Source organism: Macaca nemestrina, chromosome 18, assembly GCF_043159975.1.
Source record: "Macaca nemestrina isolate mMacNem1 chromosome 18, mMacNem.hap1, whole genome shotgun sequence".
In the NCBI taxonomy this organism is placed as follows: Eukaryota; Metazoa; Chordata; class Mammalia; order Primates; family Cercopithecidae; genus Macaca; species Macaca nemestrina.
The window spans coordinates 10,766,429-10,779,985 of NC_092142.1; the positions used below are offsets into that span (position 1 = coordinate 10,766,429).

Consider the following 13,557-nt stretch of genomic DNA (forward strand, 5'->3'; position numbering starts at 1 on the left):
CAAAAAATGTGCAAAGATTAGGATTGTTTTACATTTTACTAATTTCCTTAATGTCTGACTTAATACAGTAAGACTCTCTCTCTCTGTTTTTTTTTTGAGATGGAGTCTCATTTTGTTGCCCATGGTGGGGTGCAGTAGCGCGATCTCGGCTTACCACAACCTCCACCTCCCAGGTTCAGTCTATTCTCCTGCTTCAGCCTCCCAAGTAGCTGGGATTACAGGCATGTGCCACCATGCCCAGCTAATTTTTGTATTTTTAGTAGAAATAGGGTTTCACTATGTTGGCCAGTCCGGTCTTAAACTACTGACCTCATGATCCTCCTACCTCAGCCTCCCAAAGTGCTGGGATTACAGATGTGAGCCACCGTGCTTGGTCTCTCTCTCTCTTTTCTAAGACAGTCTCTTGCCGTATCACCCAGGGTGGAGTGCAGTGGCACTATCACAGCTCACTGCAGCCCCTAACTCCTGAGCTTAAGTGATCCTCCCGTCCTCTCAGCCTCCCATGTAGCTAGAAGGATGCAGCTTTCTATTTTTACTTTTGTAGAAAAGTGGAGATCTCACTTTGTTGCCCAGGTTGGTAGTTAAATTCTCATGTCTGCTTCTATATTCAATCTGTAGCAATATCACACATCAATATTCCAGAGGCTTCTAGAAAATTCCATTGACTCTTCTGACTCAGAGAATGAAAAAAGCAAAAACATCTTTATATTATAAAAATAGTATAATTACAAAAATAGGATTGACATTAAAGATTACCCCTAGATCCCTGGAGCATATTCGGGGAACTGGCTGGTTGGAATATGTTATTCTGTTGATGACCTAACCTAGATTGTCTGGACTCGCCTCATTTTTCTCCTAACCAGAAGTGACAAGGCAGGCAGCTCTAACCTCATGACAAGCGTGGCTGGCTCACGCCTGTAATCCCAGCACTTTGGGAGGCCGAGGCGGGTGGATCACCTGAGATCGGGAGTTCATGACCAGCCTAACATGGAGAAACCCCGTCTCTACTAAAAATACAAAAAACTAGCCGGGCGAGGTGGCGGGCGCCTATAGTCCCAGCTACTTGGGAGGCTGAGGCAGGAGAATGGCGTAAACCTGGGAGGCGGAGCTTGCAGTGAGCTGAGATCCGGCCACTGCACTCCAGCCCGGGCTACAGAGCGAGACTCTGTCTCAAAAAACAAAAAACAAAAAAACAAAAAAAAACCAAAAAAAACTTAGGCAGGCATGGTGGTGCATGCCTATAATCCCAGCTACTCGGGAGGCTGAGGTAGGAGAAGCACTTGAATCTGGGAGGCGGAGGTAGCGGTGAGCTGAGATCGCGCCATTGCACTCCAGCCTAGAAAACAAGAGCAAAACTCTAATAAATAAATAAATAAAAGAGGGCATTATGGACCTAATCTACTGTTGTATTTCCTGTATTTTCTACACAGTGGGCATTCAGTAACCACCTGTTGAGTGAGTTCATGGCATCCAAGTGGGCAGCCACCTAAGGCATCCGGCCTCATGAAATCACAGGCAGCCAAGGCTGGCAGGTTCCTGGGACAATTTAGCGAATTCAAGGATCTGGTGCAGGCTGGTGCGGTGGCTCATGCTTGTAATCCCAACACTTTGGGAGGCAGAGGAGGGCGGATCACCTGAGGTCAGGAGTTCGAGACCAGCCTGGCCAACACAGTGAACCCCCATGTATATTAAAAGTAGAAAAATTAGCCGGGCATGGTAGCACACAGCTGCGGTCCCAGTTACTCGGAAGGCTAAGGCGGGAGACTCGCTTGAACCTGGGATATGGGAAATGGGGATTGCAGTGAGCTGAGATCACGCCACTGAACTCCACCCCGGGTGACAAGAGCAAAACTCCGTCTCATAAAAAGAAAAAAAAAATAGTACGGTGCTGGGACCAATCTCCTGAGTCGCAAAATTTAAGGAGTCGTCAAAAAAAGTAAATAAGATAAAGTATTTTCAAACAATATATAAAAAATTCAAATCGGAAACTACCGATCAGGATGAGGAGTTGTTTTTGTAAATACGGTTTTATTCCCAATAAGTTTCGAAAGTCTAAATCTTCACACTAGTCACTGAAAAGAAAGGCCCAGCTCAGGCGCCTCCATCTGCGCTATGGCGGGAAAGCCCCGGTGACTGACCGGAAGAAGCGCTCACGGAGGCGAACCCCAGGCAACCCTCAGCTTACTTCCATTTCCCCTCGCGGCCCTTCGCCCCGCCCACTCTAGCTGGCTGTGCCTGATTGGGCTGGGCTGCCGCACATTCGCGCCGCCATTGGTCCATAATCAGCTGGGGGTGGGCGTTGGGAGACCTACTTCAGCAGGTCTTGGCCGGACCACCATTGTTAGCGGCTGCGGTTCGAAGTGGCTTTGGGTATTGCTGCGGCTGGCGCGGTGCCGCTCTAGGTACGTTGGGCCCGGGCGAGTGTCCTGCGGGAGCGGCGATTGGCGGGGTGGCGGCTCTGGGGGCGTCGGTCGCCTCTCTGAGGGCAGGTCCCGGAGGCCTCGGAGCTCCGGGCCGACCGGACGTTTGCGGCGAGGCTGCCCTGACTGAAAAGCGCCCGCGGGGCCGTCTGACCCGGCCGGCAAGGGGCCCCTGAGGGGCGGACAGGCGCGTCTGCACAGTTTTCGGAGAGGGGTGCTGGTGAAGCGGGAGTGGTGTGCGGCCCCAGGTCCGGGCGGCACTGGGGTTGGGGACTGCGGAGGAAAGTGGTCCGTGTTTTTTGTTCTGAGGGGTAACTAAAAGCTCGCTCTTGTCCGGAATGCTTTTAGAAATTAATGGATCAATCTCCACTTCCACCAACTTCAGTGTCCCATTGCCAAGTTTTCTTGAGTCGTTTTAATCATCTAATGAAGCCAGGTGCCAGAAGGCAACTGGATCTTGCCAGGCGGCCTTGAAGTTTGTTAAAACAAAGTAGGGACCAGAGCATCAGGAAAAAATACAAAATTCTGAGTAAAATGCCGAAATCCCGTACCTCTGAGCTTGCCGGTGTAGGGATGGTAGGATTTAAGGAAGACGACTTCTTTACGGTAGAAGTTCGTTTTTATGATTTTTTTTTAAGAAAATTCCATCTTATCGCCCTTCTGTAACCACCTTTCTCCAAGTTTGGCAAGCAGGTTTAAGAAAGAGAGGAAGCAGTAATTATTTTTGCTTTATTTCTGTTAAAACCTTACCGCATTTAGGGAAACGGACTTCTACCTTTCCATGTTCCTATATTGAAAATGAAGTTTCTAACCACGTGTTGCTTCCTTTACGACACAATGGCTTTTTCTGCTCTGAAGACTTGTATATGGTTAATATGTATAGAAGAGGACAGTTGTACTGAATAGTCCACATTAGAAAAACTGTCATATTCACTTAAATTGTTATTCTAGATTGCGACTTAATACTGTTTTTATTATGATTTTGTCGTATTTATTGTAGCCAGTAAATGACCTGCGACATAACTATTTGCAAAACAAATGGGGAAGACCAAGATAAAGATAAGTTATATCACAGGAAAGCAATTGAAAAATGCAAAAATGAAGCATCAGAATGAAGGACTAATAACACTGAATTCAGCTTTTGTGAAGTATGCCTTTCTTCTTAGCTTGTTTATTCTGCAATATGTTTGTAGAAGTGTTGACTCCGATCTTAATCAAATTTACTTCACTCTCAGTCTTATCTGCAGATATGTACAGACCACATCCTAAGATTGACTTCTGCCTCAACAGAAATACATGAGCCAGTGCCTTATTGGAAATGATTTGCGTGTTTTAAGAACTGGTGTATATAGGTACATCTTGAATGCTGTGCTTTCCTTGCCTTATGCCTGTACTTCACCTCAGCCTTCAATTCCATTGTGTTTCCTTGCTACTTGATATCTTGAAATCTGGTACGAAACTACTGCATGATCCCTGCATCTTTGCTTGTGCATATATCATAGTTCTCTTACAGTGAGTGTGCACAATCTATTTCATTTTGTGTAATCAAAGTTTAAACAATATATTGGATAGTTAAAAATAAAATATAACTTTAAATGCACAAGAGTACTAGTTCTCATTGTTCAGTGAGATAATACAAAATACAAAAAACCGTATTCTCTCATTCTATGTCATAGTCTATTTATTTTACTCCCCCCCCCCGCCCCCCACACACACTGCAGTGACTTATCTATCTCTTTTATTTTATTTTATTTTGAGGCAGAGGTTCGCTCTTTGGCTCAGGCTGGAGTGAAGTGGCACGATCTCGGCTCACTGCAACCTCCGGCCTCTGGGTTCAAGCAGTTCTCCTGCCTCACCCTTGCAAGTAGCTGGGATTATAGGCACCCGACTAATTTTTGTATTTTTAGTAGAGACAGGGTTTCACTATGTTGGCCAGGCTGGTCTCAAATTCCTGACCTCAGGTGATCCGCCCGCCTCCGGTATCTCATGTTCATATATCATTTAGATACTTATTCTACATTACAGTAGACTAGGAGAGTTCTTTATCTTCATTTTTACCAATTGTGGGACAGATTGAAGTCAGCCAGTATCTAGAGAGAAATAATCTCATGACTTTTTGGAGGACAGGGGGATAATATATTGGATTTTTTTGAACTCCTGATTAAGTTATGACATGTTTAGAGAGGTGTTACTAAAGTTAGCCATTAATTATTTAGAGGCATTGTATGTGTCTACTAAATGTGGTAATTTCCATTGGTATACCTCTGAGGCTCTAGTGTATACAGTATGCTGATTTGAAATAGCTTACCAGATAGCCATGGCAAAAGTTGCCGACGCCTTTTTAGTACTCTTTATTAAGGAGACAGTGACTTTGGGAAGCTTTTCAGTACTTGTTACTAAGGAGAGAATAATTTTGGGTGGCTTTCCAGAGGTTTGTTTTTAAGTGAATATTCATTAAACAGCATTTATTAAAGCTACTGTAAGAAAGGCTATATCACTGAAGTTATAAAAAATATTTGTAGTAGGAAATTTAGATAAAGAAGAGGTGATCTTTAAGCTTGATCTTGGAAGAGCGTAGACTAGGGGGAAAGGTTGATAATATGACAGTTCTGGTAAATTTGGCAAGTGAAGGTTAGGTTTATAAGAAGGTTCAGTTGATATCTCCAGGAAAAGACAAACTACTGTTAAAGATTATGTAGTCATGGTAGTCTATCTGGCTATATAGAGAATATTTATAACAACTTAAATATTGATTTAACTGAAAATATGATGAGCTGTAAGAGACGTGTGAACTACAGAACTGGATCTATGAGTGCACAGAAGGGCAGACCACAATGGTTTTCGCATCCTCCCCTGCTTCCCATGGGCAGAAGACCTGGCTGTAGGAAATCTAGCTAATTACAAGAACGTCTTTATAATTTGGAGGGAAACTCTTGGAACTGTGAGTGCTCCCTGTCCAGTGTTACCATTCCCTACCATCCGATTAAAATGTTTCCTCCCACCTTCAAAAAAATTGTATGAGTTAAATCTTCATCTTCAATTACAGGAAATTGACATGGCTAAAATTTATGAAATACTGAGATTTTAAAAACGGGTTGTTAAAATTAAAGTGATTGCCATTAGATATTTGGGAGTGCTGGCAAACAACTGCTTTGTTTCATAATGAACATTTTGTACTATTACATTGATAAAACTTGGAAAAAGTAATGTCAGAATTCTATTAGCATTCAGGTGATGCGGATGCTACTGGTCTATGAACCACACTTGGGATTATTTCATGCTCATTATGAGATTAACTGCCACCTGGCCTGAGTTTTGTCATTTTGTTAACCACTATATAACTGTTAAAGCAGCCCTGTTGCTTCATAATAACGTACCTGTTTTGTGTTTATGATAGATTTCTTTGAGCCTTAAGACCCTCCGTTCAAATATTGGCTGAAGTATCTGACTTTGAACAAGTTTAGTTAAATGGGTTTTTTCCCTAAATTTTTACTTTTTAAAAACAGTAACAGTAAAAATTCAGTTCAGTAGTTTTTGATTTTTTAACGAGAATTGCTCTTTTAAAATGTATACTATCTTGTAGAACATCATTGGAGAACAGAGATGTTTTATAATGGAGAAACCCAATGAAGCAGCGAAAAAACCAACTAAATAAACATGCACCCATAGCTTTGAACTGTAAAATGAAAAAAGACTAAGCTAACTTTTAACCACAAAGATACAGGAAATATGCTATTGCTTGGAAAGTAACATACTTTTGAATAATTTGCAGGTTAAGAAATTACAGTGCGTCTTAGAAAATATTGGATAAGTATCAAATTATAAGGTAGAATTTTTCAAAACTTGGGGGCCCAACTAAAGTAGGGCTTAGAGGAAAATTTACAGCTTTAAGTGAGAAATTAGAAAAAAAGGCTGGGCATGCTGACTCATGCCTGTAATCCCACCACTTTGTGAGGCCGAAGTAGAGGATAACTTGAGGTCAGGAGTTTGAGACCCGCCTGGGTAACATTACAGGACCCTGTCTCTACAAAAAAATGTTTTGTAAAGTTAGCCAGCCATGGAGGCACACACTTGTAGTCCTAGCTACTTGGGAGGCAGTAGGATTACTTGAGCCCAGGATTTTGAGGTTGCAGTGAGCTATGTTCATGCCACTGCACTCCAGCTGGGTGACCAAGTGAGACTCTAACAATAGAAAAGGAAAAAGACTGAAAAATATCTGAGTTTTTACTTGAAGCTGGAGCAAGAACAGCAAAGCAAATGCAAAGAAAGCGGAAGGAGGATAGGGCATGGTAGCTCACGTGTAATCCCAATGGTTTGGGACGCCAAGACCGGAGGATTACTTGAGCCCAGGAATTACAGTCCAGCCTGGGCAGCATAATGAGACCCCATCGCTATGAAAAAAAAATTAGCTGGGTGCAGTAGCACGCACGGGTAGTCCTAGCTACTCTGGAGAACGAGATGGGAGAATTGTTGAGCCCAAGAGTTCAAGGTTACAGTGAGCTATAATTGCACCATTGCGTTCCAGCCTGGGCCACAGAGAGACCCTGTCTCAAAAAAAAAAGAAAATGTGCCAGGCATGATGGCTCACACCTGTAATCCCAGTACTTTGGGAGGCTGAGGTGGGTGGATTGCTGGAGCCCAGAAGTTGAAGAGCAACCTCAGCAATAAAAATTAAAATAAAGGCCAGGCACTATGACTGCCAGCTACTCAGGAGGCTGAGGTGGGAGAATCACTTGAACCCAGGAGGCAGACATTGCAGTGAGTCGAGATCGTGCCACTGCACTCCAGCCTGGACAACAAGAGTGAAACTCTGTGTCAAATAAAAAAGGAAAAGGAATATGGCAGGAAATAATGAAATGTAACACTGTATAATAGCAAGCTAGCAAACTTAAAATATTTTGGCAATCTTTTTGTCTTTTTTTTGTAGTTTACTTTGACAATGTTGATACATGTTTAATAAAAATGATCAAGTAAAAAGAAAAACATCACTAATAATCAAGAATGAGGCCAGGTGCAGTGGCTCGTGCCTGTAATCCCAGCACTTTGGGGGGCTGAGGCAGGAGGATCACCTGAGGTCAGGAGTTCAAGTCCAGCCTGGCCAACATGGAGAAACCCCATCTCTACTAAAATAAAAAAATTAGCTGGGTGTGGTGGCACATGCCTGTAGTTCCAGCTGCTGGAGAGGCTGAAGCAGGAGAATTGCTTGAACCCAGGAGGTGGAGGTTGCAGTGAGCTGAGATCGTGCCACTGCCTTCCAGCCCGGGTGACAGAGCAAGACTCTGTTTAAAAAAAAAATGAAAAAAAAAAAAATGAAAAGAGGGACAGCACTACAGGTATTACAAATACAATTAGAGAATACTGTAAGAACTTTGTGTTGACAAATTTGAAATTGTGTTGAAATGGAAAAATAGATAAAATCGACACCAAAAGATATAAAAAGTATGAATGGTTGTAAGTATCTTCTTCTTTTTTTTTTTTTTTTTTGGACAGGTTTTCACCCTTTTCCCCAGGCTGGAGTGAAGTGGCAAGATCTCAGCTCAGTGCAACCCCTATCCCCCAGGTTCAAGTGATTCTCCTGCCTCAGCCTTCCAAGTAGCGCCTGCCGCCATGCCCGGCTAATTTTTGTACTTAGTAGAGATGGGGTTTCGCCATGTTGGTCAGGCTAGTCTTGAACTCCTGACCTCAGGTGATCCACCTGCCTTGGCCTCCCAAAGTGCTGGGATTACAGGCATGAGCCACTGCACCTGGCTTTTTTTTTTTTTAACTGGAGATGACGTCTCACTATTGCCCAGGATGGTTTTGAACTCCTGGGCTGTTTGAGTCTTGGCCTCCCAGAGTGCTAGGCTTACAGGTGTGAGCCACTGCTCCCAGCTGGTTCTACCTCAATTTTAATTGAAAACCTTTACCACTAAGTTAACCCCAGGCCCAGATGACCTTAGTGGTGAATTATTCTAATATTTAAGGAAAAATAACACCATTCACACACAAATTGTTCAGAGACTAGAAAGACTGTAAAGGCCAACAAACCTTTGATATCAACACCCTATAAAAACAGACCCATTTCTCATTAACATTGATATAAAAATTATAAACATAATGTTAGCCATTTATAGGCCAGGCACAGGCCTGTAAATTTCTAATCTCAGCACTTTGGGAGGCCAAGGCAGGAGGATTTCTTGAGCCCAAGAGTTTAAGACCAGCCTGGGCAACTTAGTGAGACTGTCTTTAAAAAGAAAATTAACTGCGTGTGATGGGCGCCCCTGATGTCCCTGCTACTTGAAGGGTCAGGTGAGAGTCTCGTTTGAGTCCAGGAGATTGAGGCTTCAGTAAGTTGTGTTCGTGCCCACTGTACTTTAGCCTGAGCAACAACGTGAATCCCTGTCTCCAAAAGAAAAGAAAAATGAAGTTTTAAAAATGAAACTATTAGGCCAGACATGATGGTTCACACCTGTAATTTCAGCACTTTGGGAGGCTGAGGTGGATGGATCACTTGAGGTCAGGAGTTTGAGAGCAGCCTGGCCAACATGATGAAACCCCCTCTCTACTAAAAATACCAACATTAGCTGGGCATGGTGGTGGGCACCTGTAATCCCATCTACTCAGGAGGCTGAGGCAGGAGAATCGCTTGAACCCGGGAGATGGAGGTTGCAGTGAGCCGAGGTTGCCTCGATGCCAGTATACTCCAGGCTGGGTGACAGAGTGAGACTCTGTCTCAAAAAAAAGACACCATTAGAAAAGTTCTATGGCAGTAAAGGAATAGAACAAAAGGCATGAGATGTAAACTAAAAAGTGAAAGGCTGACATAAATCAAGCTACAAGTGGATCCTGAATTATGATTTGACATGATTTTTAGTTTATGATGCTATGGAAAGTGATAGGCACTCAGTAGAATATAAATAAATTACATGAGAAATTCAAGACATTAGTATAACATCAACTTTGGGTTAAATTATTTTGCTCAACTCTAGGCTAATATCAGTGTTCTGAACATGTTTAAGATAGGCTTAAGCTTAGCTATGATGCTTGGTAGGTTAGTTGTACCTGTATTTACTGCCTCTTTGACCTAGGATATTTTCAATTTCAATTTCTGATAGGTTTATTGGGATGTAATACTATTGCAAGTCACACAGCATCTGTATATCAATAGTAATATAAAGGCCAGGTACGGTGGCTCATGTCTGGAATCCTAGCACCTTGGTAGGCCGAGGATCATTTGAGGCAGGAGTTTGAGATGAGCTTAGGTACCATAGTAAGACCTTGTCTCTACAAAAACATTTTAAAATTAGCTGAGTGTGATGGCGCATACCTGTAGTCCCAGCTGCTTGGCAGGCTATTTGAGCCCAGGAGTTCAAGGCTGCAGTGAGCTTTGATCTAAGCACTGTGCATGATAGAGAGACCTGTCTCTAAACAAACAAAAACAACCAAGTAATGTCAGGTGTGAAAGGATTAAACAATCCAGTGTAACGGCAGAGATTTCCAGACTAAAGGGAAAAATAGCCTTGGCCTATAGGCTGTTGACAGGAGACAGACTTTGGATTCAAAGATGCAAATAGGCTGAAAGTAAAAGGGTAGATGAAGATAAAACATGCAAATAGCAACCATAGTAAATCTAGCGTGCCTGTACTGATTTCAGACAAAATATACTGAAACAGTATTGCTGGCGATAAAGAGGGACATTCTATAATGACAAAAGAGTCGGTGCCTCAGAAAGGCATACATATCATAAACATATATGCACCTAATAAGAGAACAGCAAAATATATAAAGCAACTATTGACAGAATTGAAGGAAGAAGTACACAATTCAGTAATAATTGGAGAATTTAATACAACATTGTCATAATGGATAGAAAACTGAGGAAATCAGCAAGACAAGAGAAGACTTGAGCGACACTAAACCAACTAGACTGAAGAGACATCTTTGAACAGTCCACCCAACAACAGCAGAATAGACGTTCTTTTTGAGTGTATGTAGAACATTCATCAGTATAGTCACATTAGGCCATGAAGCAAACGAACACATTTAAAAGGATTGAAATTATGAAAAAGCATTATCTGACCGGTGAATAAAATCAGAAATCAGTACTAAAAAGAAACTTGAGAAATTTACAAATACGTTGAAATTAACACTTCTAAATAATGAGTCAAAGAAGAAATCATGAGGTTAATTAGAAAATACTTTGAGGTGAATGAAAATGAAGACAAACATATCAAATGTTTTGGAGGGTGCAATTACAGCAATTCTTAGAAAATTTATAGTGATAAATGCTGTATTTAAAAAGACCTCAAATCAGTAACCTAGACCTTTTAAGAAACTGGAACTAGAAGAGCAAACTGAACCTAAAGTCAGCAGAATGTAAGAAAAAATTAGTGTGGAAATTAATAGAGAATAGGCAAAAATAGAAAAGGAAAACCTTTTTTTGAACGATCAACAAAATTAAACATTCAGTAAACTGAGCACGAAAAAGGGAGAGAAGACTCAAATTACTAAAATCAGGAATGAATGAGGGGACATTACTACAGACCTTCCAGTAGTTAAAATATATAAGGGAATACTGTAGAATAATTCCAATTGTATGATACTCCATTTAATAGATGAAACAGACAAATTCCTAAAAAGACGCAAAACTACCAGAACTCACTGAAGAAGAGGAAAGTCTGAACAAACATAAACAAGTAAAGCAGTGGAATTAGGACAAAATGAAAAGCCCCAAATCAGATGGTTTTATTAGTAAACTCTACGAAACATTTAAAGGTACAGTTCTTCAATTCTTCCAAGAAATAGAAGAGGATGGAACATTTCTCAAATAATTCTTTAAGGCTACTATTATTTGAATACCAAAAGCAGACCCCAACACTATAGGAAAAGAAAACTGAAGAATGATATTTTTTTTGAAGTATGTAGATGTGAAAACCCTTAACCAAATGCTAGTAATTTGAAACTAACATAAAAGGATTATACACCATGACCAAGTGAGATTTGTCTCAGGAAAGCAAAGTAAATTTCTCGTTATGTGCCATATCAAAGAGAACAAAGCTACATGATCTTTTTAAGAGAGAGTGAAAAGCATTGATAAAATCCAATGTCCCTTCATGATAAAAACATTAAACAGCAGGGAAAGTTTGGAACTTTCTTAACTTGTTAAAAAGCATCTGTAAAAAACCCACACAGCAGGCCGAGCACGGTGGCTCAGGCCTGTAATCCCAGCACTTTGGGAGGCCGAGGTGGGCAGATCATGAGGTCAGGAGATCGAGACCATCCTGGCTAACACGATGAAACCCCGTCTCTACTAAAAATACAAAAAAGAAATTAGCCGGGCTTGGTGGCAGGTGCCTGCAGTCCCAGCTACTCGGGAGGCTGAGGCAGGAGAATGACGTGAACCCAGGAGGCAGAGCTTGCAGTGAGCCAAGATCACGCCGCTGCACTCCAGTCTGGGCGACAGAGCGAGATTCTGTCTCAAAACAAAAAACAAAAAAACAAAAAAAACAAAAGAAGCAAAACCCACAGCTAACATCGTGGTGGAGGATTGGAGGTTTTCCTGCTAATTCAGGAACAAGATGACCCCTCTCTGCATTTCTATTCATCATTGTACTGGAGGATCTAGTCAGGAAAATGAAGCCAATTTTTTTTTTTCAAATAATAAAAGCATCAAATTGGAAAGGGAGAAGTAAAACATACACACATAATGTGATTTATTATGTAGAAAATTCTAAGAGATTTTAAAGTTGAAGGATGGAAGATCAGCGTACATAAATCTATTTTATTTCCATATACTTGCAAAGAGGAATCCAAAACTGAAATTGAGGAAAGCATATATAATAGCATCGAAAAGAAGTACAAAACATAATACTCTGAGAACTGCAAAATCCCATGTTCATCTAACCAGAGGACTCATATTTTGAATATTAACCTCTGATCAGATGTATGGTTTGCAAATATTTTCTCCCATTTCATACATTGTCTCTTCATTCTGTAGATCTCTTCCTGTACAGAAGGTTTTTAGTTTCATATGTAATTCCAGCGCTCTATTTTTGCCTTTGTTCCCTGTGCTGTTGGGATCATATCTAAAAAAGGTCATTGTGCCGACCAGTGTCATCAAGTTTTTCCCTATGTTTCCAGTAGTTTTGTAGTTTTGGGTCTTACATTTAAGTTTGTTTTCTTTTTTTGAGATGGAGTCTCGCCCTGTGGCCGAGGCTGGAGTGCAGTGGCATGATCTCGGCTCACTGCAGCCTCTACCTCCTGGATTGAAACGATTGTTGTGCCTCAGCCTGTTTTGTTGTTGTTGTTGTTGTTGTTTTAATTGAGACAGTGTCTCACTGTCTCACAGGAAGACAAGAGGCACATGACACCATACCTAATTAAAAAAAAATTTTTTTTTAAAGGGTTTTGTAGTGACAGGGTTTCCATGTATTGCCCAGGTTGGTCTCAAACTCCTGGGCTCAAGCAGTCCTCCTGCTTTTTTGAACTCCCAAAGTGCTGGGGTTACAGGCATGAGCCACCACGCCCAGCCTACATTTAACTTTGTAGTAATGCATTTAAAGTTGACTTTTGTTATGTGGTGTGAGATACTGCCTAGTTTCTTCTGCATGTAGATATTCTGTTTACCCAGCACCATTTATCATAGCAGCTGTTCTTTCCAAATTGTACGTTTTGCCTTTTGTTTCAAAATCAATTTAATATAAATATGTGGATTTTATTTCTGGGTTCTCTATTCTGTTCCATTGGCTATATCTGTTTTTATCCCAATACTGTAGTGTTTTGTTTACTGTAGCTTTGTGGTATATTCTGAAATTGTCTAGCATGATCCCTCCAGCTTTATTCTTTTTGCTTAAGATTGCTTTGGCTATTTGGGCCCTCCTGTGATTTCACATTAATTATCCATTTTAGGATTATATTTTTGATTTCTATGAAAAGTGACATTGGAATTTTTATAGGGATTACATTATCTCTTTAAGGGGTTCTGGGTAGTATAGTCATTTTAGCAATATTAATTCTTCTAAAATATATGAGGAACTCAAATAACAAGAAAACAAATAAGCCAATTAAAAAATGAATTCCAGAGTTTGAGATTACGGTGAGCTATGATCGCGCAGTTGCATTCCAGCCTGGACCACAGAGAGACCGAACCTCAAAAGAA

At 41.2% G+C, this 13,557-nt stretch overlaps 1 protein-coding gene across 3 annotated transcripts in view; it reads left to right on the forward strand.

Annotated features, from left to right (window-relative positions):
• Positions 1–13,557, forward strand: part of LOC105467783 (activating transcription factor 7 interacting protein 2) — a 104,424-nt gene that overhangs the window by 12,086 nt on the left and 78,781 nt on the right. Inside the window, exon 1 of one of the 3 annotated variants that reach the window (XM_011717501.3) lies at positions 2,207–2,402. The exons of 1 other annotated variant lie outside the window; for it this stretch is intronic. The gene's annotated coding sequence lies outside the window, so the exon portion shown is untranslated. Of the gene's footprint in view, positions 1–2,206; positions 2,403–13,557 lie in introns of those variants that run through there. One more of the 3 variants, XM_011717496.3, reaches the window with a different exon arrangement.